The sequence below is a fragment of the Plodia interpunctella genome, chromosome 22 (genome assembly GCF_027563975.2).
Source record: "Plodia interpunctella isolate USDA-ARS_2022_Savannah chromosome 22, ilPloInte3.2, whole genome shotgun sequence".
Classification (NCBI taxonomy): domain Eukaryota; kingdom Metazoa; phylum Arthropoda; class Insecta; order Lepidoptera; family Pyralidae; genus Plodia; species Plodia interpunctella.
In genome coordinates, this window is record NC_071315.1 from 1,295,135 (window position 1) to 1,320,827 (window position 25,693).

Here is a 25,693-nt window from a genome sequence, read left to right on the forward strand (position 1 = left end):
GTCAGATTGGTATACAAACTCATGTGGCACGAGTAGGATTTGAACCTGGGACCTTTCGATCCACAGGCGCGGGCCTTAACCATTACACCACCACCGTAACTTCTTTAAAATTACGCAACGGATTTTGATGCGGCTTGTTTTAATAGTTAGCTTGATTCCTGAGTTAGGTGTATAATTTGTTATAGTTTTACCCTAACGAAGCCGAGACAAGCCACTAGTTTACAATAACACATATACACAAAATTTACAATTAAGTATGGCTTTATTTAGGTAGATACATATTACAATATCCTTACTAGTATTTATTTCTCTATTTCAGATTCTATCCATATTAGTTTGTATTGTGTTTTACAAAAAAAAATAGTCACAAACGGATATAGTTTCTATAGAATCTGTGCTATTGTCATCCAACACGGAATTCTTTTTTTTTCAGAAAGAGTCTCAAACCTTTAGGGCGCGATTTTATTGATTAGCGATTGCGACAACGATTGCGTAGAAAAATTAATAATTAACTATGATACCCACTATGATTTTTTTATATAAACATTTGTTATACATAATTTGAGATTTATTAAAAAAAAATGTCGGCTAAAAATTGTTTTTTGATAACTAAACTTTTACCAAACGAATTGCCGCGACTGCCATTTCGGTAAATCTTTTTGTAAGTTTTTTGTGTAGGTTTAATTTTATTTATTTAGTTTAATTTTTTCCATTGAAATAGTAAATCCTTGCGTTGTCTGCAAGCATATTTATCACGATAGTTTCATGATGTATTTGACAAATGATCGTTCGAATCACATAAAAAATATAACATTGGGAAACCCGATAAAATTCGATTCAGATTTACAAACGATATTTATAACATGAAAACAATATTGTATTTTTTGTTTCACGTTGTTTATTAAACTACCTATTATTTTTATTTGTATATTAACTTTTGTTGTAAAACTGTTTTGGGTGACAAATAAATAAATAAATAAATATTATTATTCGTATAGGCAATGAAACAAACAGCCACCGCTACCGCTGCCGCAACAGCCTCCGCTACCGCTTGTGACTAATCCACACCCTTATACCAAACGACCTGTAATTAAATCAAGAGACGCTAGATTTTTTTTATGCTCTCAGTATTTCCCATTTTAAAATTGTAGTTAATTACAGAAACTAATTTATTCTACACATCCTTTCAACTTGAAACTGAACACAAATTAGTAGACGCGTGAAAGAAATACAAACAGACATCCTTTCCCATTTACCTAATATTAAAACTATGGACTTTTACCTATGCAATAATAAATAAATATATTAGGACAAATCACACAAATTAGTAGATGCGTGAAAGAAATACAAACAGACATCCTTTCCCATTTACCTAATATTAAAACTATGGACTTTTACCTATGCAATAATAAATAAATATATTAGGACAAATCACACAGATTGAGCTAGCCCCAAAGTAAGTTCGAGACTTGTGTTATGGGATACTAACTCAACGATACTATATGTTATAACATATACATATATAGATAAACATCCATGACCCGAGGCAATCAGAAAAAGATCATTTTCCATCATGACCCGACCGGGGATCGAACCCAGAACCTCACGGTTCCAAGGCAAGCACTTTACCACTGCGCCACCGAGGTCGTCAATAACAATAACTATTTACCAGGGCAATTATAACATGTATGTACCTTGGCAATGATTTGTAAAATACTTTTTAAAGGTTTCCACTACATAACATGTATTATAAAATTATTATAAAATTACTTTTTAAAGTTTTCATCCACCTACTAACTGGTTACTACCAATGATTTTTTTGCCAAACAACTCCTCAGCTTTACGATTTCTTTACAAAAGTATCATATTTACGAGTGAAAAACAACAAATAAGAAGCTTTGAAATTGTATATTAAAAAGTTAGAAACCGGAACGATTCTGGGAATTTAAAGGACAAATGACAAAAATTTTGTCCCAAGCAAAGTGCTTCGGCGAAAAATAAAAGTTAAAAATAGCTTTAACGGGTCACCTTATATAAAACGCCTTGCCGTCATGGTGGAACATAGGCTTTGTTATGTTTAGAAGTCCCAAAATAAATATAATTTTTCATTGCAATAAATATTGGCTGTTATTAATGGAATTGACGCAATATTTTCGTTTTACGTTAATTATTTTACTTAAATTGTATTTTGACAGCAGTCTCGGAATTAAAACGAGGGTAGAATTTGTTTTTAATAAAGAGCAAAACATTTTTCAGCCTTAGAGATATCTGTTTAGATAAAAAAAAGTTCTACGGGTTTACAAAAAGTTTCTGTATTATTTGCCAAATTCTTCTGAATTATTAGGCAAATTGAAACTGTGACCAAACTTACAATTTTAGCCCAAAACAGATACCAAATATTCGATCAGAAATGCAAAATATATTTTAAGGTACATATTAAATTAACATGATAAAGTATGTATCACTATTTCTGTAACTACAATTTAGTTTATGTAACAAAACTTTGTTTAAAACAGGCATTCAAGCAAATTACCCTTGCCGCATCTAACCAAACATTATATCTATACCCATCGATATACAAGACTGTCATTCGCCTTAATAAAAAAAAAATCTTTAAAAATTGCCACAGATGAAGTTACCTCTCGGATGTCTTGTCTGACTGACAAATCGGGAGCCATTATCGCGGCAATATTTTCGCGCTATTTTCCGCCATTTTGTGTTTATTTATGGCGGACATTTTGTGGGCTCAAAATTACGTGAAATGAAAATTAGCCGCGTAATATCACTAACGATAATGTTTGGAAGGGTGATATCTAAACGACGTATGTTAAAATGTTTTATAAATATAATTTCAAGTAAAACTTTTGAAACGTAAAAGGGGATTGTTTGATTGTGATTTGATTTTTATGACACAGTTTTTTTGTCTGTTTTTTTGTCTTCATATGATGTCCAAGGAACCAACTTTTCTCCTTTTTTAATCACTAATATTATAAAAGTGCAAGTCTGCCTGTCTGTTCCGCTTTCACGGCTAAACCGCTGAACCGATTTTGATGAAATTTGGTATTCATGTAGTTAACAACCCATGTTCCAATAAAGGTGACTTTTTTATTCAAAAATCAATCCCCAAATGACTATAATAAAGGGGGAAATTTTGTATGAAAATCATGTCTGTTGCGCATTCACAGAAACATACACGCGGGCAAAGCCGCGGGCAAGCTAATAGTAGATATTTTTAAAAACAACCTTTAACAAAAGGTCACTATATTAAACGAGAGTCGACAAAAAGGGGCTTATGTAAATTAAAAACAATTATAAAAAATTAAAAAAATCCGAGTATTACAGATAAAATCTTTAATTCTAAAGGTAAATAGGCGTATTGTTGATTATGCAAAACAATGTCACTTCTATTTAGTGAATGGGTTTGTGGTGTACAAAATAAGCGGTAGCGATTTGTCAAAAAAGGTAAAGGCACAGTGGTAAAGTGCTTGCTTTTGAACCGAGAGGTCCCAGGTTCGATCGCCGGTCGGGTGTCAAAAAAAGTAAAGGCGCGGGTAAAGTGCATGTCCCCGGTCGGGTAATGATGGAAAAAGATCTTTTTCGATTGGCCCGGGTCTTGGATGTATAAGTATATGTATTTGTTAAATAGTACCGTTGAGTTAGTATCCCATAACACAAGTCTCGAACTTACTTTGGGGCTAGCTCAATCTGTTATTATTATATTTATTTATTTATTTCTTTTATTTTCGGGGGTCTTATAGCAAAATATGAAATAAACTTACATAATATCAATATATAATACTATGCTAATTATAAGACTCCGCCTATTAATTTGATATAATTCATATATTGTGACATTTAAATTTTATTTGTAAAACATGTACGTGATTTGTGATCTTCAAGTATCTGAATTATACTTCTATTTCGACGAATAAGAATTGTAATTATGAAGTCATGGGAATCGAGTGTGTCATGCTCACTCAAATGGTCAATCTGGTGGTGTCGTCGTGGGCCGGGTCGTGAGGTTCCCTCTATTATGGTTGAGCTACGGGATGGCTGTCCCATGCGTCAACTCGTGAACGGGTGCTGCCAGAGGGAACTAGTCATCTCGTTTCTCATATATTTTCATGTAAGTTAATTGTGTTTCACATCGATATATATATATTATAATCAGCACTCGGATCACAATCATAACCTGTTTTAATATACCTTTTGACTATGTACATTATGTACTTTTATATATTATTAGAAAGAAAAAAAAAACATTGTAAGAAACAATAATGGTAAGCCGATCTGGCATGATAGGGACCAACACTATTCAAATGAGTTTCTTTCGGCATTTCTTCTCAGCAGTGGCAGTAGTTTGTAGCTTGTGAGAAATAACTATAAATATTGACGAGAAAAAGTGCCTGTGAAGGTCTAATTTCTGAATAAATGATTTGATTTGAGTTGATTTGAAACTGTTAAAAAACAACAATTACAACAAGATTATAACAATACATGCAATTAGATCTGAATCCCATCACTTGTAGCACACGTTAACAATCACATCTACATTCTTCCAGGGCGTGACGTCTCCATTGATAAGATTCATACTATAAGCTGTAATGTTCATACCGATGAGTATCAAGTATCAAGCAAATAATGTGTTTGATAGGTGTATAAAGGAATAATGGTATCAAACGCATAACCTCATATAATATAAATATATTCACACACATTGACAAATCACACAGATTGAGCTAGTTCTAAAGTAAGTTCGAGACTTGTGTTATGGGATACTGACTCAACGATACTATATTTTATAACAAATACATATATAGATAAATAAAGATATTATTTATCTAGAAATTAGGCATTCACAAGAATATTTTTTACGTCTAATTCTAAATTAAATAATATTAACCAAAACTACAAATTACTTTTGACGACCTCGGTGGCGCAGTGGTAAAGTTCTTGCCACTGAACCGAGAGGTCCCGGGTTCGATCCCCGGTCAGGTCATGATGGAAAACGATCTTTTTCTGATTGGCCCGGGTCTTGGATGTTTATCTATATATGTATCTGTTATAAAATATAGTATCGTTGAGTTAGTATCCCATAACACAAGTCTCGAACTTACTTTGGGGCTAGCTCAATATGTGTGGTTTGTCCTCATTTATTTATTTATTTATTTATTTTATTTACTAGCATTTAATTAATTAATTAATTCATTCATTCATTTCAGTTTCATACTTAACAGCCACCTTGACGGCGAAGAAGAACTTATTTAATAAGTAAGTAGTTTGGTCTCTCTGATCGATTTCTTCCCAGATATTGAGCGTTTGAGCTCAAGGTCCGCTATTTTATTATAATTTTTAGTATTTGTTGTAAGAAAAAAATATTTGTGTAAATTTCCACTAACTATCACAGTTTTAGAAGCGGTGGTGGTGTAGTGGTTAAGACGCCCGCTTGTGGATCGAAAGATCCCAAGTTCGAATCCTACTCGTGTCACATGAGTTTGTATACCAATCTGACTCATGTATAGAAGTTTTCATAGACCACCACTTGCTTCCGGTGAAGGAAAATATCGTGAGGAAACCTGCACACTGGTTGATTATTATTAACTTGTGTGTGAAATGGAGAAGGCAATGGCAAGCCACTCCATTAATAATGCCAAGAAAGTTGTTGTGTGTGTTTCATTCCACGTAATGACCACGACCCTCAGCCATGATCCCAGTTTTTGAGATACGGCCTGATGACAGACGGACATTGGAGTCTCATTTTTACCTTTTGGGTATGGAACTCTGAAAAGGGCACCCATAAAATGTATATGTATAACTAGATATATATTAAATACACTTACCACAAGCACAAAGATCCAGTGATGTTCATCCAATATTAATTTTCGTACCTGAAAAGAGGGGAAAAATATTAGTTCAGTTACGCGTATAAAATGACTCTCATAGATTTTGGGAAAGTAAAAGAAAATATCACACAACAGAAAGTACACGAGAGGTGTTAACCCCTCAATGGATATCTATCTAATAGACAGACAAATAACAGTGTAATATATGTAGTTCGCCTGGTCCTGGCAGAAGAGGCGAACCAAAAAGTGCTGGCTTGATGTCGTCAAGGATGATATGCGTGACAATGGTCTGACAATTAGGGATGCTGACAACCGTACGAAGTGGAGGAAGATGTGATTACAAACTTACACTACTCCCTCAAAAGAGAGGGTGAAATAGTGGGTAAACACATTTAACTTAATGATAACCAAATATAATTAAAATATTTCCTATCTATCACGGTGAAATCAATACATATAATAATATTGAAGAAAGGCCAAATTTGTACATTGGATATTTTTTAAAAATTCTTCATGGAATATACTTAGTTACTGATATGGATGACGAAAATGTAGTTTTGGAAATTTTTGTCTGTCTGTTTGTCTGAACGCGCATCACTCGAAATCGACCGAATACGTGTTTCAGATTTTTCTGAAAATTAACTCTCAACCCCTTCATAAGGAGGGTGAAAGATTGTATGGGACTTAATACAATTTTCGAGATAAAAAGCTGAAAATTGGCACACTTACTTTTTGTAGTAAATAACAGTAATAGTTAATACAAAAAATGTTTAATTTACGTTTGTGGTTAATAAAAAACCGGGACGTAAAACGTCATGGAAAATGGGACGGCACGCGTTGCAGAAAGCGGGAGTGGGAGTAGGAGCGGGTAATGGGAAGGAGACACGTAGTGGGGAACAGGACGGGACATATTGCAAAAAACATGATGGTACAATATGTAGGAAACGGTACATAACAGGAAGCAGGATTGAACAAGTTTGCGGGACGAGACACGCAGTGGGAAACAGAAAATTGAACTAAAGATGAGGAAAAAATGCGAATTTGAATCATAAATGTTTACCAGTCTTACAGAGTACGCGATAAAAAAAATACTGAGATTTTACTATGAAATTCACGCGGGCGAAGCCGCGGACAAAAGCTAGTGTTAAATAAAATTATCGACAAACGTGACGAAGTCTTTGCCTTGTTGTTATTTAATATTAATTTAATACAAATCGATATAAATATATTAGGACAAATACAGATTGAGCCAGCCCCAAAGTAAGTTCGAGACTTGTGTTATGGGATACTAACTCAACGATACTATATTTTATAACATACACATATATAGATAAATATCCAAGACCCGGGCTAATCAGAAAAAGATCATTTTCCATCATGACCCGACCGGTGATCGAACCCGAAACTTCTCGGTTCAGAGGCAAGCACTTTACCACTGCGCCATCGAGGTCTTCAAAATAAAATATTAGTAAGACTGTTTAATTGTCATAGGGCTAATGAATAAAAGGTTCGGAGGACGTGTTGAAATACGTCTATACGAGAGAGAGCGAGCGGGAAACAAAGACAAGAGCGTCATAGACAAAACTAAAATGTTTCTATTTCCAATACTTGTTTTATTTTCATCTGAGTATTATCCATATTTCTTCCTCAGCTATAGAGTTAATATGCCCCGCTCGGTTTTCCTACTGTTTCGTCTCCACTTCGCACGGTAGTCAGACCATTGGCACGCATATGTTATTATTTTCATTAGACTTTTACTAGTAATTATGTTCACAATTGTATAAAGAAAACTGTTGATTTCCTAAATAGGCGTTTTGTTATATAGACCTCCTGATAGTTAGACGTTTTGCCACACGAGCGAGGCAGATTGCTCATTAATCATATCACTTTGTAATATGAGGTATATTTTGCTACTGTTTCTGATCGGGAGGGGTTGAAAGTTGTAGAAAAATACTGTTTTTTAACTTGACTAAATATAATCTACTTACTCGTGAATGTGCACTGCGTCTTTTCTGTAAATCTGAACCCGTTTCGCACTGTTAAATGAAGTAAACAAGGCGAAGAGAAAGACAAGATTGGTATTTAGTGGTGCAAGTGAAAATTTAAATATTATGTTTTTAAAATGTTGGTTTTATATGCTTAGTAATTATTCTTCATAGTCGTCTTGCTCATGGCTGAGGGTCATTACGTGGAATGAAACACACACAACAACTTTCTTGGCAATATTAAAATGGAGTGGTTTGCCATTGCCTTCTCCATTTCACACGCAAGTTAATGTGTTCTCACTATGTTTTCCTTCACCGGAAGCAAGTGGTGGTCGATGAAATCTACTATATATGAGTCATGTGGCACGAGTAGGATACGAACTTGGGACCTTTCGATCCACAGGCGGGCGTCTTAACCATTACACCACTTCCGCTTCTATAGTAATTATATTAATATTATAAACTGGCTGTGCCCAAAAATACGTTCGCGTGCGGTCGTATTGAATTTTTTTTCAATGTAGAAGAGTATTATAATATTTCGTTTCCTATAATTTGGTACTTACCATCTAGTCGAATCAGATAGGTAGGTACTTTTTTGTAATGTCGAAAAAAATTTTTTTAATAATTTGAAAAAACTTTATATTGATTGTCCTGTACATATAATTTTGCAATTGCTATGTTCTTTTATGAATAAGAAGCTGGATGTATAAATACCTACAAGTTGTACAACAAGACTTAACCGATTTTGATGCCCCACGAAAATAAATATTCTATTGACAGATCCTAAATACCTTTTAAATTTCACCAAAATTAGACCAACGGTTTGAAAGTTACCGCGTTACATACATACACACATACAAAAAATGTATTTTTGCCCCAAGTAGAATGGTAGACCTCGCTCGCTTCACTTGCTCGGTCAATTAAATTCGCTTACGCCTATAACTTGGCAACCGTAACAAAATGACGACTGAGCCAACACATACCGGATAAATTGTTCAAAGGCGTTTATCTTCCGGTATTCAACTCTTTAGGGGTAAATACTTACGTTTTTACCCTCTGTCTTTTGAAGGAGAGTGGCAATTCAATTATGAAATACTAGCTGCGCTCCGGGGCTTCGCTTCCGTGGGAATTTCTCTGAATTCTAAGAGGGGGGGAGGGGTATTTGAGACACACGAGTTGTAACGAACGCTTTCTTTCGAGTGATAAGTGCTCTATACGACACATGTCTACGACGATAATAAAAATAATTGAATAAAATGCAGTAATTATTGAAAAATGAAAAATGAAAAATTCTTTATTTACTTAGCCCTAGTTTCTAATAATAGACATATCTGGGACCCTCCTAGTAAGCTTAGAAAAGCCTGTGGCAGGAGGACCCGCTCTTCCAAAAACATAATATTTACTTAGGCCTGGTTAAACAATCTTGATATACTTATTAAGAAAGAAAGAAAGAAAAGCAAAACATTACTCTAAAACTTAGAAAAGCTGAAGTTTCAGTTCTTTTGATATGTGTGTTCGTTGGTGTATGTGTGCGTGTGTGTGTGTGTGTGTGTGAGTGTGAGAGTGTGTGTGTGTACGTGCGTGTGTGTGTGAAGCAATGGTTATTACTGATGGCATACGTAATAATATTTACTTACTATTTATTTTTCTTATCATCTTATCCTTTTAAATATAGATTGATTAATACTTTATTGTTGTTCTCAACCCTTCGACTTTTTTATTTATTTATTATTTTTGTAGCAAATTACAGGTTACCTATGAATTCTTCTGTTTCATCATAGTCTAACGGAGAAAGCCATTCTGTGATTAAGGTCTTGCATTTGTATTTCCTGAGTTTGTGGATGTCTAATTGTTCATTTAGTTTATTGTATATCATTGCCGAAATTATGTAAAATTGTCTTTTAGCAAAGCATGTTTTGCTTTGATGAATAGGAGCGACCTTAGACCTCCTCCTCCTGCCCATATGTTCATTTGGGCTATAGGGTAAAGTTTTGTGTAATCTCAAACTTGTTGACAAAATAAATAATTTTCTGACTGATAGAAGTTTACAAAGTTCGTAAAGATCCTTAGTAGGATGTCGTAGTTTTTTAAAGAACATGACCTTTAAAAGACATCTTTGTCCCCTTTCTACCTCTAGGAATTTAGTTTTTGTAGCTCCACCCCATACAGAAATGGAGTAGGTAATTACCGACTGAGCCAAGGCAATATAGATTTGTTTGATTAATGTTCGTGATGCTACGTGTCTAAGTAACTTAAAAATCCAAATAAGTTTCCTGATTCTTTTGTTGACATGTTCGATGTGTGGGTGCCAAGATAGACGCTGGTCGAGTATTACTCCAAGGTATTTAATAGATTCAACCTTCTCCAGTGCTGGGCAGCTACAGAGGTTATAGTTAGTCCCGTCACATGTATGGAGTTGAAGTTTAAAGTTATGGTTGGGTTGTGTTTTTTTGGTGATGTGATGGCATATGTACTTTGTCTTTGTGGTGTTCAGTGATAGCAGATTAGATCTTAACCAAAGTGAAACCTTATCCATCCCTTTATTCGCTCTTAGAAACACCTCATTCCATGTGGATCCCTCAAATACAATGGCAGTATCATCAGCATATGATACAATACTTCCCCCCTCAAGTTTTAGGTTAGTGAGGTCATTTATGTATAGGAGGAATAGGGTTGGCCCCAACACGCTCCCTTGTGGTACACCATGTGTTACTTCCCTATCCTCACATGTGCAGTCTCCTATGCGAACTCTCTGCCTTCGACCGTGTAAGTATTCGCCAAAAAGTTTCAAGGGAATACCTCTAATCCCGATTTTTTCTAATTTCCTCAGTAGCGTGGGGAGAAAAACAGTATCAAACGCCTTTTTGAGGTCAATAGATACTGATGCGCATTTTTTGCCACTATCTAGTAGCTTTGATATTTGTGTTGTTAGCGTTATTATAGCGTCTTCGGTAGATCTCCCCTGTCTAAAGCCGTATTGTTCATTCGATAATATATTGAGAGTCTTAAGGTAATTTAATAGCCGAATATTTATTAATTTTTCAGTAATTTTGGAAAACACAGTCAAAACAGAGATAGGTCTATAGTTGTTAGGATCCGTTTTGTCACCGCCCTTGTACACTGGTGTAACCAAGGCTAGTTTGAGAGGGTCAGGAAATATTCCCTTCTGAAAACAGAGATTCACAAAATGACAAATTATGGGGGCTATAATTTCTTTTATTAGCATAATGAATCTTGTGGATAGGTTATCAACACCAGGAGCACTGTCAGGTTTAAGGGTGGCAATAATGTCAAGTACCTCTTCTGGATCAGTATTCATCAAAACAAACGATGTTAGCGGAGGGCTATTCACATAACTTTGTTGTTCAAAATTGATTGGTCCTGTGACAGGCGTAATATTCTCAGCTAGATTTTTTCCGACATTAGCGAAATGCTCATTTACAGTATTGACAGACATATCATGTGTTGTGCACGATTTTAATAGTTCGGTATTTGATGATTTAGGGCGTTTAAAGTTTGTAATTTTATTAACAGTATTCCAGAGGGCTTTTGGGTTTTTATTTGATTTCTCTAATTCATTTTTTTGATATTTACGTTTAAGCTTCTTTATCAAGTTGTTACAAAAGTTCCTATATCTTTTGAAGGTTATTTTAAGTGTTTCGTTGTAAGGGTCAGACCGTAATTTTAATTGCATATCATTTCTGTTATTTATACATCTAACGATTCCAGGCGTTATCCAAGGCATTTTTGGTTGTTTCCTACCAGATACTTGTTTAATGGTTTTACTTAAGTTCAATGCTTCGTTCAGCTCAGAAGTCAATTTCATAACAACAAAGTTAGGATCGTCACTCGTCAATAAATCAATAAAATCTTTATTTTTAATGATAGAGTGCGCCTTTTCATAATCAATGTGTTCGATTTGCTTACACTTAACAACCTCATTTTATTAATTACATACATCAAAAAATATATTTCGTTTTTTTTTTAAATAGAATCATATTTTGTGCCAGTCTACATTATAAAAATGTATTTTTTTATGCAAGTTTCGTATGAAAAGAGGGCTCCAAATCCGTGAAAGTCAAGAGCCAGATCAAATTATGTCAGATATAGCATATCCAACACCGCTTCGTTATCTGTTCACAGTTGGATGATTATTTGAGCGCTCACTCTCACAGAGTAACTAGATTTCGTTTCATAATAGAACGCGCCAAGCGTGATTTCGTTAAAATTATGCTTGCATATTTCTAAATCAAGGCGTGAAATATTTAATAATAAATATTCCGTCGAATATTCGAGACTTAAAACTAGCTTTAAAACAGAATAGTTCTATTTTACCCGTAATCTGAAAATATATAATATAACATGCATATTGTGTACAGCATTGACTGTATTGCATCTGTGCTCAGTAACAGTTCAGTATGTATGGCACGAAAAGTTTACAAATATATATATCTAATTCAATATAAAAGTTTATATTTATATTTAGTTGTTCGCCGCGAACTTAGACCTAAACACCGCCGCGAACTTAGGTCGAACACGTTAGATTTTTACAAAATTGTGAATATTTCAAAAACACGACTTAACCAATTTTGTATGCGCCGCACGAATTTAAATATTCTATTGACAGATCCTATATCTGTATCTACAAAAAAAAATAGTTACTCTAATCTCATTTTGAATTTATACCGGTTCATGTCAGTGAAGTCCGGTTCGAAGCAGTTAAAACTGGTTAACGAGTTGGAAGAGACAGGTGCTCTTTTTTCGCTTATTTGGCTTCTTAAGCTGTTTTAAATGCTATTATGCGAGGATATAGCTTTAAAATGGCTACTCTTGTTGTTAAATCGAGCGTTTCATATTTGTTTTCTCCAGTCTATTTAAACAAGACTTAGCAATTAAGTAAGCTAGCGGCATTGTGCTTAACTAAGGCTTTGAATGTAGCATGAGTTAAAATAACATGTGACTTGCATTTGTTTTTCGTTTAGGTTAAAAGACATGTTATATACTGAACTAGATTTTGCCCGCGTGAATTTCATACTAAAATCTCGGTCATTACTTAAGAATAATGATGAAGAGTATGTTTACCAATTTTCAGCTTTTTAGCTTGAAAATTGTATGAAGTCCTTAATTGTATTTAGTACAATATTTCACCCACCCTTTTGAAGGGGTTGAGGGTTAATTTTCAGAAAAATCTGAAATACGTATTCATTAATTTTTTGACAACTAAAATCCAAATTTTCAAGTCGCTAACTTCAACGGTGTAGAATTTTCATGTAAAAGTTTTTCACCCCCCTTCGGGGTGGAATTTCTAAAAATCCTCTCTACTGCCCATCTACACTCTCGATCATGACGTCAACCCAAATAGGACGGCTCTTTATATAAACTAGCTACGCCCCGGGGCTTGACTCCCGTGGGAATTTCCGGATAAAAAGTACCCTAGTGTTAACTTTCAAACATTCGCGTTGCATAAATAATAATAGTAGGCCCGAAACGTTTGAGAAATAAAAAATGTGCGCGTTTAATTCATGTTGTTTAGTATTAATTAGCCTGTGTTATTCCAGGTTATATTCTACGTACTAAACTGTCCACCAATGTGCTTCGTTCGCGATACATATGTGTGTACAAAAATGGGTATAAAAACGAACATAGAAACCTCTTCCATAGAAACATCGAACCATATCGAGTGGTGGTATCTGCATAATAGAAAACACAAATAATCGCTTTAGGAAGTTGGCCGACCGACTTATACTAACCATTTGTTTTCTTTACGATCCAACTCGATGTTTCGATATATCGAATGGCATTTGTATTTCAATTCTGAGAGTGTTTCTGCTATACTTCGTGTCATTTCGTGGTTTTGGCGAATTTTGTATTTATACATATATTATATATTATACCCGTCCTGGCGTCGCTTGGGTAAAACTATTATATTATAGAAGTAACTAGCTTTTGCCCGCGGCTTCGCCCGCGTGAATTTCACAGTACAATCTCGGTCATTCCTTAAGAACAATGATGTATGTTTACCAATTTTCAGCTTTTTACCTTGAAAATTATATGAAGTCCTTAATTCTATTAAGTACAATCTTTCACCCCCCTTTTGAAGGGGTTGAGGGTTAATTTTCAGAAAAATCTGAAACAGGTATTCATTATTTTGTAGTAAACAACTAAAATCCAAATTTTCAAGTCGCTTACTTCAACGGTGTAGAACTTTCATATTAAAGTTTTTCACCCCCTTCGTTCCAAAATTCCTCTCTTAGTGTAAATTTGCTTCCTACGGCTAGTATACGGCTTTATGTTGTCTGTCTATCAGTCAGTCAGTAACGCAAGAGTTATAATATATAGGTATTGGCTACTTTTTGCCTATATATATTACTTCTGAAAATTTCGTCTGTCTCTTCACCAAATTTCGTCAAAATCGGTTGAATAGTTTTCAGTTTATTCATAACAAGTAAAAATACAAATCTTTTTATAATATTAGCATGGACATAACGGTTTATGTAGTAAAAAGAAGAAAATATTGATTTTTTTGAAGTGAAAACTTGTTTAGCGGCGTTGTGCACTTTTTGTGGTGGGCAAAAAATATTAAACTCGCGTCAGGACACGTGATCTGAGGAGTTAGTGTGGGTTTGCATTTCACTTCTCACCATCGAATCGATTCGAAGTGAGCCTTGTGAAGTGAAGTGGCACAATATCCGTAAGACGACAAAAACGCACAACGTTAATTAAAGTTTTCACGTCTGCCGGCACTCCCGGGGTGCAACCCTTTTTTTTACCATTAAAACTTTTCAAAGCAAAAGTAAGATCGGGTTACATGTTTAAAAGATCCTTTTCAACGATACCTTTTTTGATACCCAATCAAAGTATAGATAACTCAAAAAACAACGGATTCACATTACCGGATTCAAACAAGGCCCAAAATTCTACGGCCAAATAACCCTTCAATAATGAAAAATCCGAAACCCTTTCGTGGCAAAAAGGACAATAAAATGAAATTAGTGCAGAAGGAAAACGCAAGAATTTTAACGTAAAGATCTCACAACTAAAGCCAGAATGCACTTTCTTAAATGCGATACGAAATATAATATGATGTCTATATAGTTTTTCCTGTCTACCTACAATCATTATATTTTATGTTATTATTAAAATCTACCATTCAGTTACCGAATTTTAGATTTGTCTAGTCATTTTAAACTTCTTTTTACTAACATAGTTACAAGTTCCTCTGTTACTAACACTATATGGTCTATGCCTGCAATAAATGATTTTTATTTTTATTTATTTTATTTAAAGCCATTTTCTTGCTAGCTGTCTTTGTAGACTATCGAATATACTTCTCTCTTTCTCTTATCTCCGCATGTTCATGGTTGCAATCAGGGCTGTGACGCTCAGGATCGTAAACAATAAAAATGTGAGTCTGAAACGGTTCTCCGACAATTGCTTCGTCTACGACCGTTTCATCAACATAATATTTCGATATCTGGCGTTTGAACGACAGAACCCTTCATCTACGAACGATTCGCCGACAGAATGTCTCCTCTATTCTGTTGGCGAATCGTTCGTAGATGAAACAATTGTCGGATAACCGTTTCAGACTACAAAATTTTCAAGATTCGGCTGTGATTTTACAAGCGGTCAACTGTTTAACTTCTTCGGAATGCTGGCAGCTATAGCCAGCCGGGCTGCAATCACATTCCGAAGACTGCTTTGGTATTATTTAACCTAAAATGATGTGCCTTTATCTGATCCAAGTCTCTGGTCAATCATGTTCTTCCGTTCCATCCATATTTTGTTATTTTCGTTTCGACAGAACGCCACAATAGCCAGAGACATTCTGACGAAATTTCGGCGTGAATGTTAAGCATATCCGGTTTTATCTGGTTTTATTGCCGACAGTAGCGCCCTCGGCCGCAAAGCGGCATGTGTAGGAAACTGTAAACCCCATTTTTATGTTGCGGATTCGTCCTTTGGAATGGTTTAAATATGAAAACAGAAGCATGTAAAAGGCCTCTTTTAACCCACACGTAATTTTGTGTTTATTACGAAGGTAGGACGAAGGTAAAGTACTATTTTGTCAAGGATTGGCGTGGAAATGAATATTATAATCATTATGGGATAAACCGATGATTAGAGTCTTGAAATAAAAACGCTCTTCGACCAAACGTCGAATAAGAGTTATTTTTAGTTTTATCGTAATACACTTTACAAAATATTTTGGTGTGTGGTTCCGCCCTAGATTAGGACCACTTCATATTCTCCCGTGGACGTCGAACGAAGCGTACTAAGGGACACAAAGGCCTTAACAGCTGATAGGCAACGATAGCAGACCCAAAGAGAATTCACGTCAGGCGGTTGTAAAATCATAGCCAAATCTTCAAAATTTTTTGGCAATTTACTGACGCTAATGGCTTTGGGGTGTCACATCTCCGAAAACCGGAAACACGACGCGAAGATCAGAGAGTTCTTTAAAAAAATTATTTATCGTGCTGGGAATTGAATCCAGGATCTCCAAATAGCGGACGAGCTTAATGGTCCTACTGCACTTCACGACCTCCGTTGAATGCGTCTGAAATATTGATGACAATACACTTGAAAAAAAAGCTAGAAGGGGAAAGAAAAGCCAAGAATATATATATAAATTCTTGGCTTTTCTTTGGCCATATATATATATATATATATATATATATATATATATATATATATATATATATATATATATTTATTTATTCATAGATCAAATAAAATACAAGGTAGAAGTCGTGTCGTATGAATAGAATGGAAAATACTGACTGCATCGATTAGAATCTCGTCCTTAAATTTATTTATGATTAGATGTTGCTTCGCTCACATGGGAATTTTGAGATAAAATATTGCCTATAACAATCTTGGATAGTGTATCTTTCTTATGGTAAAAGAATTTTTGAAATCGGTTCGGTAGTTTCGGAGATTACCCGCCTCAAACATACAAACTCGCAAACGCGGTACCTAACCGTTTGCGAGTTGTCTTTATAGATTTGAGTTTGTCTTTATAGATTGATGAAGAAGGCGGTGACTATATCATACAATTTCCACTCGTTTCTTGTGGTTTGGGCCAAACATCTTCTATCTTGTCAGATTTGAATATATTTCAAGAAGCCTATAAACTAAAATCGTAAATAGCATTTGAGTGTGAAAGTACCTGTCTCTGTATCTCTTTCTCTTATCTTTGTAAGTTAATCGGGGTTGTGACGCCATGAAGCCCTGGCATGAAAATAAACTTTTTTTTTTTTTTAATTCAGGTGTTATTTTACAACCGGCAAGTTACTTTCGTGGTTTAATAAATGTTTTTCTTTAGAAAGAAAAGACTTTAAACATAAGTTTTACACTTTACATACAGGTGTATGTACCTATATGTATACCAAGTCTGGTGTTGTATACCAACCGGTGATATATTCATATCACCCAGACTTGGTATACATATAGGTATCGAAATAGGTAACGAAGCCAAAACTCTCGGAACGTAGACGTGTCTTATCGATGTATCTTTACACATGGGTATACTTATAGCAAAAACGATACCATATCTAGTTCTAATTTCGAACAGTGCCATCTAGATTAACCAAACTGAATTAAAAAATATTATATAACTTTTAAGATTAAACATATATTTTCCGAAATAGAAAAATATACCGGTAACCGGTAACTCAATCGTAAAATTGAAAGTAGTTACGATCAATCGAACGTCAATCGCTTCGAGTGACTTAAATCGACGTTCGTTCACTCCGTTTCTTTGTTTTGATTGGTAGAGTAGTGAAAAGTTTGTTTTCTATTCACAAGATTTTATTTGACTTGCAACATATGCATTTATATGTACTGGTTCATAATGAAGTAACTTATGAACCACATCATTATGAAGCAGATATTATATTCAATGGAATGAGCTGAAATTTTGTATACACATTTAGTTTGGATGACAGCGCGCATTATTATGATGCATGACCCAGAATCGGCTCCCGATGAGGGAACTTCTCAACGGTTTACTGCACGGACATGATATTTTTGGCAGACATTGAATGCAATAAGGTCACTCTGACAACAATAAAATCTTGTGTCAAAAATGTAATTTTTGAAAAAGAAATATATCGGTCGATGTTCTCAGAGACATGTATTGAGATGCTCTAAACTTAACGTTAACTTTAACATGCGCAGAAGAAACGCAAGTACGACTTTTGGTCTGATATAATTAGACACACATTATATAATTATTTCACATTTACACACACACTATTAATAAATTGACAGCACACTATATAATTTCAAATTATTTTAAATTTCCATGAATTTTCCTTTTGTTCATTTTATGCGACAAAAACTGACATAAAAAGCGAAGACAAAGGGCCAATGAATAAACTTAATCTCTAAGAAAATAATCCTTTAAAATAAATACAATATGAAGGGAAATCTTTTTTCTAATATCTTACTCATTATTATGTGAAAATTTGTGTGGATGTATGTGTGTACTATATTATGTTAGCTACTCTTTCACGCGAAATCTGAACAGATTTTTATGAAATTTGGTACACGGGTAGAATATAGCCTGGAATAACACATAGGGTGCTTTTTATCCCGAAATTCCCACGGGAGCGGAGTAATTTGTACGACATCTACGGGATGACGCGAATGGTCCTATTCTAAGACGGAACCACATGCCACGGATACAAAATATATAACACACAAACATAATAATCGCGTTTAGCTAGCGTTTTTTTATAGATCTACGATTGAAGGGTAGAAGTATATTAAATATATATAATATATTAGGACAAATCACACAGATTGAGCTAGCCCCAAAGTAAGTTCGAGACTGGTGTTATGGGATACTAACTCAACGATACTTTATTTTATAACAAATACATATATAGATAAACATCCAAGATCCGGGCCAATCAGAAAAAAATCATTTTCCATCATGACCCGACCGGGGATCGAACTCGGGACCTCTCGGTTCAGAGGCAAGCACTTTACCACTGCGCCACCGGGGTCGTCAAATATATGTAAGGTCTTATAAATAAATGGGAAACAATACATTTTAAATAGCGCTGAGTTGGTATCAACCAGAGAGAGATCTAAGCCCTTTTATGCTTACCCTTTCATATGTAAGGGTCGTGCTACGTATTTATTTTTAGCCTGACTTTTTAAAACAGATTTTCAAAAATGTGAAGACACTATCTTAACCCTAGCCTATTAAGATTCAAAAAAGTAAATGAGATCTCGATCAATAACAATAAATAGTATTAAAAAATTGCCGCGCTCCGGGACTTCGCTCCCGTGGGAATTTCGGGATAAAAGGTACCCTATGTGTTATTCCAGGTTATATTCTACCCGTGTACAAAATTTCAAAACAATCCGTCCAGCAGATATTGCGTGACATGCATACGAACATCCTCACAAACATTAGCATTCACAATATTATTATGATAGAAAATACTTATACTTTATTAAATTCGTCCTCCTAATTTTTAATATATGTATAAGACCTATATTTGTTAATTGACGTCCTTGGAGAAAAGGCTGCGGTGAAGTTTGTTGCGCCGCTTCTTCTTCACCTGCGCTTTGGAAGCCGGCAGTAGACTTAGTTTAAGTAATTTTTGACGTCAATAAGTGATGTATATCATCCTAAATTGAATAAAGAATTTTGAATTTGAATTTTGAATTTGAATACGACATAACCAAACTTTTTCTCGATCGTTTGAAATTCGTTCTATAACCATTCGTCTTTATGATTGGAAACCAATTCACACTATACAAAATAAAAATTTATCACGTGACCATTCCTCTTAAGTGCAAAATAGATAGCACAAAGCTTAAACCTTTCAGAAAATAATTAGTTTTTAAACCCAGGTGTGGTATAAATGAATATCTCTCTATACGATTATTATAAAGAGGTAAGCGTTTGTGAGTTTGTATGTTTGAGGCGAGTAATATCCGAAACTACTGAACCGATTTCAAAAATTCTTTCGCCATTTGAAAGGTACATTATCCAAGATTGCTATAGGCTATATTTTATCTCAAAATTCCCACGGGAGCGAAGCCTCGGGCAACATCTAGTGTGGGATAAAATTGATTTATTCCGACGTGTGGTTAAATTTTCTGCCCTTTATTAAGATCATTCTACGTTTATCCCCCCGTGGACCTATAACGTACACATAGCTTAGGTAACAATAGCATTACCAAGAAGGCTTGACGAGGCAAGTAACCGGTCGTAAAATTACAGCAACTAAATTTGAATGGTTTATTCTCTACACTGAGTCCAGGCGTCGCGGCGTCCCACCCGCGAATGAAACCGGGATACACAGAAGTTAAAATAAAGTACAATATAAGAATTAATACTAACTGAATAGGATAAGGTTTAGGAGTTATAAAGATAACGTTTACTGAGTTACTGAAGTCATAAAATTTTATCTTCAACATCTGACAGTGATTAACCGCCGACAAACGTACAACGCAACGGAGGACGACGGAGCAATGGGGCCGGGCCCTATCTGACACACACACATCCAAAATGTTTTTATGAAATTAGTAAGTATAAATACATCGTAAAATGCGGACAAAGACGCTTGGAAAGCTAGCATTGTCGCAGTGCAGTGTCACGCGAGCTTTACGAGCTTTTCTGATACGAGTGATGTATCAGAAGCTTTTTACCCGGCGTCCTAGCTGTTGCACAGGCGAATTAAAGTTAATTACGTAGTTTGTATGTTATAAATTTTAACACAAGAGAAAACTAACAATTGCCCATAGTGTAAGGCCGATATAACATAACCTGCAGCGCAGGGCAATCGGAGTTACGGCGGGAAATTAAAAGTCATATCAAGATTGTGAATATTTACGAATTTGATAATGAATATACGTAATACGTGTTAATCAATGCTAAGGAAGAGCCTTTTTCTATACGACAAAAACATTTTTTCTGCTTCTGTGCTTGCGATGCTATGCTTGTATATTGGATAAGACAAGAATACGTGACAGATAAAGCATACATATATTTCTATCGCGGCGAGCCGCGCCGCGTCCCGTTTCACAGTTAGGACTTCAGTTACAATCTTTACGACTGATTTCTCGTACGTATCCGTCGAGCTTTCGCTTTTATGATGCATCGCGCGAAATCTTGTATCGATTGTACAGAAAAAATATATTTGCGGTTTAAATATATTTTTGTAGGTTTTGCAATATTAGAAAATTATCTCTTTATTGATAAAAAAATTTATAATACATATATTACAATATAATTTTATAAAATCGACCAATGTTAAACCTAGCACACTGATTGACAATTGGGTAGTGGTTTTTTTTTTAAGTTGTATTTGTGATTACTTGTTACTAGTACTATATTTGAACGGATGTGTATAACTACGCGCATACTAAATTTTCACCAAAATCGGTCCAGCAATTTAGACGTGGGCTACTCTTTTCTCAAAAATCAATCCCCAAACTACTATACGTTGAAAGTTTGTATGAAAATCATGACTGTTTCGCTTTGGCAGGGAAAATCACGCTGGAGAGGCCGCGGGCTAAAGTTAGTTAAACATAAAACCAAATTTAGGTGAGTTTCGCTTTCATCCGCTTTAAAATTCAAGACACCGAGACACAATTACTATTAAAGTGAGATAATACTTATCTTTCCCCTCTCGCGAAATCTGGTTCAATCTGGTTCAATCCAGTTCACTCCGGATCGAAACCAGTTTAATAGACCTGCATTTTCTTGTTCCATCTAGGTTGTTAGAGCTCTACTATTACTGGGATTAGTAGCTCAAAATTAAGGTATTTTAGTCACGAAATGGAACCAAATTTTGAAATGATTTATATAGGGTTATGTCATTTTGTCTATTTTATAGTTTAGTGGATTTTATGTTCATTGTACGTACATGTATGTATATAGCGAAAAGTGAAATAAATACGTATTGGCCGAAATTGAAATCGAAACTGAAACAAATTATAATAAAATATCCTCTATACGAACAACACAGCTCTCATGTATGTTTCAAATAAATATCACAAAGAATCACTTAAAACTAGCCCCTATTTCCAACACACATTTAACTGGGGAGTGCTAAAGACCACCCGCGGTGACTGATAGCCCCTTAAAAATCTTGGCACACTTTATTAAGGCCGTATATACATGGTGGACAGAGCAATGGCGGTTGGAACGAAAATATTCTAAAATGGCGACCACGTACCGGCAAGCACGATGTGATGAATTTTGACAATCGTTGTTTAATTAGCTAACTTCGTATCTTTACATAATCCTTACATATTATAAAACAAAGTCCCCTGCCGCGTCTGTCTATCTGTCTGTCTATTCGCAATAAACTCAAAAACTACAGTACGGATTTTCATGCGGTTTTCACCAATAGATGGTGTGATTCCTGAGGAAGGTTTAGTTGTGGTAAGTCGGGATGGGTCGTTAGTATTATATAAAAAGAAGTGCCCTTGTCGCGTCTGTTTGTATGAACGCGATAAATTCAAAAACTACCGAACGGATTTTCATTATTCTCTAACATATAGTATGATACTTAAGTAAGATTTTGGAGTATAATTTATTATGGTTTTATCCGAGTGAAGCTGAGATGCGCCACTAGTTAATCATATCCATTAAAAATATATGGATAATTATAAATTGATACATATTTCTAGCTTGCGAGAGTCTGTAAACTTTAGTTTACATTCGGTGCATCAATAAAAAAACAAACTATAAATTGAAATCTATTTCTAGCTTGCAAGTTTAAAATTTACAAACCGAAAATCTTCAATGGATTGCACACATCCTCTTATAGAGTTGGCACGCTCCGTTTGCTTGGAACTTTTCAACGGGATATAAAAGTCGCCTAAGCAAATCCAACTGAAAGGTAATAAGTTTAAAAGATACGACCGTATGAGAATCATAGACTAGCTTGAATTGTTGAAATTTCTCTGCCAACTCGGATATTATGTTTTGTTTTTTTTTTTTAGTTTTGTTGCTGGTAACACAAGTAGTTTTATTTTTTTTTTATTTTTTATAAGATTATTGTTCTAAGAAAGAAGAAAATCTGCGGCTACGAACTCTGTCATGTGTCCCAATTAATATAAAAATAAAATACAATATAAACAGCAGTTTTTGGAATTTCACAAGATCCTAACAAGTTTATCTGTGCTTTGTTCACAAAATGTGTACCAAAAATAGCGCAATGTGTGCACGAAAATTAATTTCTAGAGATTTTTAAATTTTTCTTATGTAATTATTTCTTTCATTACATTAAATATTGTTACGAAAACGTACCTAATACTGTCTAAAAATAAGGTTTATTAAACAACTAGCTTTTACCCGCGGCTTCGCCCGCGTAAATTTCTTTGCGAAAGTGGTAAAGACATGATTTTCATACAAAATTTCAACCCCCATTATAGTAATTGGGGGTTGATTTTTGATAAGAATTAGCCTATGTTTTAACGGGGTTCTTCACTACATGCATATCGCATATCAACAAAATCTGTCCAGCGGTTTAACAGTGAAAGCGGAACAAATAGACTTTCGTACTCGTATTAATAATCTTATTTATTTATAATAGTTATTAGTATGAAAGTATGGATTATAGAACCCACTAGTTCGTAACTATGTCTATCAAACGTATATATATACATATATGTATGTATGTATGTATATATATATTTAATAAATCCATTTAATAAGGCACTTGTCGGCGAAATCAAATGAAAAATTTATATCAAAGAATGGCTTATTTGGTGTAACCTAATGAATTTATTATTTAGTGGTTACAAAACCGGTTTTATTGCTCGTAATAATAGGGTTCATAATCGAATAATATGTTTGTCGTACCTCAAATTATACAAAATAGGTACATGTTTACAAAACCTTTGGCTTAAAAACGGCCACGAATCCAGAAACTCATGCATATTTAATATGATTTACATAGAGGTAGAGTGAGTATGGATACGTTTGGCTGCGATAGAGCGCGCGCAAAATGATAAAGTTTGTTTGTTTTATGACAGTCACTCAGTTTGTTTTCAGAGTTTGCATTGTTTCGTGTTGGTTCGCAGAGCGTTTCGACCGCTGCGGCTGCGCGGTCATTACAATCCGTCAATTTCCTTGAGAAAGGAATCATTCCCAAAATCAATCATTCATAAAATTAACAGTACAGAGTAATGAATGTAAAGTCATATAGTAACACTAATTCTTGTCTTTGTTAAAATTTGCAATGACAGTGTGACCTCAGCGGTCGAAACGCTCTGCGAACCACCATTCGGAATGATGGGTGAGACTGGTAGTGTAATTACAGGGTATTATGCCAAAGGATCCTAGGTCACAAAACATAGTCGACAATCCTGTGACACCCTGGTGTTTCAGGCTGTGGTAACCGATTACCACCGATGGGCCGTACGCCTGTTGGCCAGCTTGCGTAAATCATGCGAAATTAGTCTCTCTATTACTATATATTATATAAGATTATATATTAATAATAACTGTAAAATATGACTATGAACATTATTGTAATTATATCCTATACAACAGGTATTAAACGCGTGTATATTTGTATAGTGTATTTTGTGACGGTACTTGGCGGAGAAATAATAAGAGAGGATTTTTGAAAATTCTACCCCGAAGGGGGTGAAAGGGGTGAAAAACTTTTATATGAAAGTTCTACACCGTTGAAATTAGTGACTTGAAAATTTGGATTTTGGTTGTTTACAACATAGTATTGAATATGATTTTTCCGAAAATTAACCCTCAACCCACGGGAGCAGTTTTTTCTTCGTATTAAAATGGGATTGGGATAGTTGAAATAACTGGAACGAAAATCACTGGAATCAAAATTCGATTGCACGAAAATCAGGACACTGAAATGGTGTAAACATTTAGCAATGTGGTGCGCGCTCTACTAAAATTGTATCTCTGTGTATCACACCTCAGAGCCAGTAAATAACACATCTCATACGGCTTTGTGTGAAATAATCCGATTTCGGGTCACTATTGTCTTTCTGCCATAAATTTCATGATAAACAGCGTTTGTGTGTTAATGGTCGATTATCGAATGAAATTAAATTACAAAATTTAATAGCATATTTTTAATACATTGATCCCTTGCCCCTCTTTTTAAGTTACGGAAAAGAAAATTGAAATGTGCCAATGGAGACACAAACATTGCCAATGGAGGCAAAAAGCGACAATTTTCAATATTGTGGCAGATTTACGACCAAAAATACCTTCTACGCAATCGTGGTGCGAGTTTAAAGGAAAAAGGAAGGATTTAGTGGATTGTTCTGAAAATAATAACACTATTTTAGTTTATGTTCTGCATTATTTGGTCAACTGTGGTCATAAACTGATTTAAACTTGATTTTGACTGAAGATTTTACCTGTATGAAGTCCATATTTTAATAAGTCTTCTCGTGTGAAGTGTTCGGCACCCGAATATGATACATTGTTGTATATGTTAACAAACGAATGCTTACATAATGAAAGGATTAATAAAGATTAATTAAGATTAATGATTAATAAGATTTCCTATCCGACAACGTAGACAGCTACGACTGCTCTGCACTCTATTCTCAGTTCTTTTGAACCTCAAGCTCCTAATTATCTTAAATGCTGGTTGAAATATCTTTCTGACTCCCATGAACGGCAACTTCGTTCTTCCAACTCGCGCCTCCCTATATCCCCCTTTTCCGGACCTGTTTCATGGCCAATTCCTTCGCCCTCCAATCTTCACGACTCTGGAATGCTTTGCCCGCTGACATTACCATCTTAAACAGCAGATTTTCTTTCAAGAAAAGAGTTCTCATCTTTGGGACTCCTTTTCCTCCTGATTTTCTATTTACTGTTTAGCTTTTATCCGTATTTCT

The 25,693-nt window shown here is 34.9% G+C and overlaps 1 protein-coding gene across 2 annotated transcripts in view; it reads right to left on the reverse strand.

The window, feature by feature from the left end:
* The window catches only part of LOC128679766 (uncharacterized), a 138,446-nt gene that overhangs the window by 85,978 nt on the left and 26,775 nt on the right, over positions 1-25,693 (reverse strand). For both annotated transcript variants that reach the window (XM_053762202.2, XM_053762203.2), the window contains exon 2: positions 5,841-5,888. The gene's annotated coding sequence lies outside the window, so the exon portion shown is untranslated. The remainder of the gene's footprint in view (positions 1-5,840; positions 5,889-25,693) is intronic.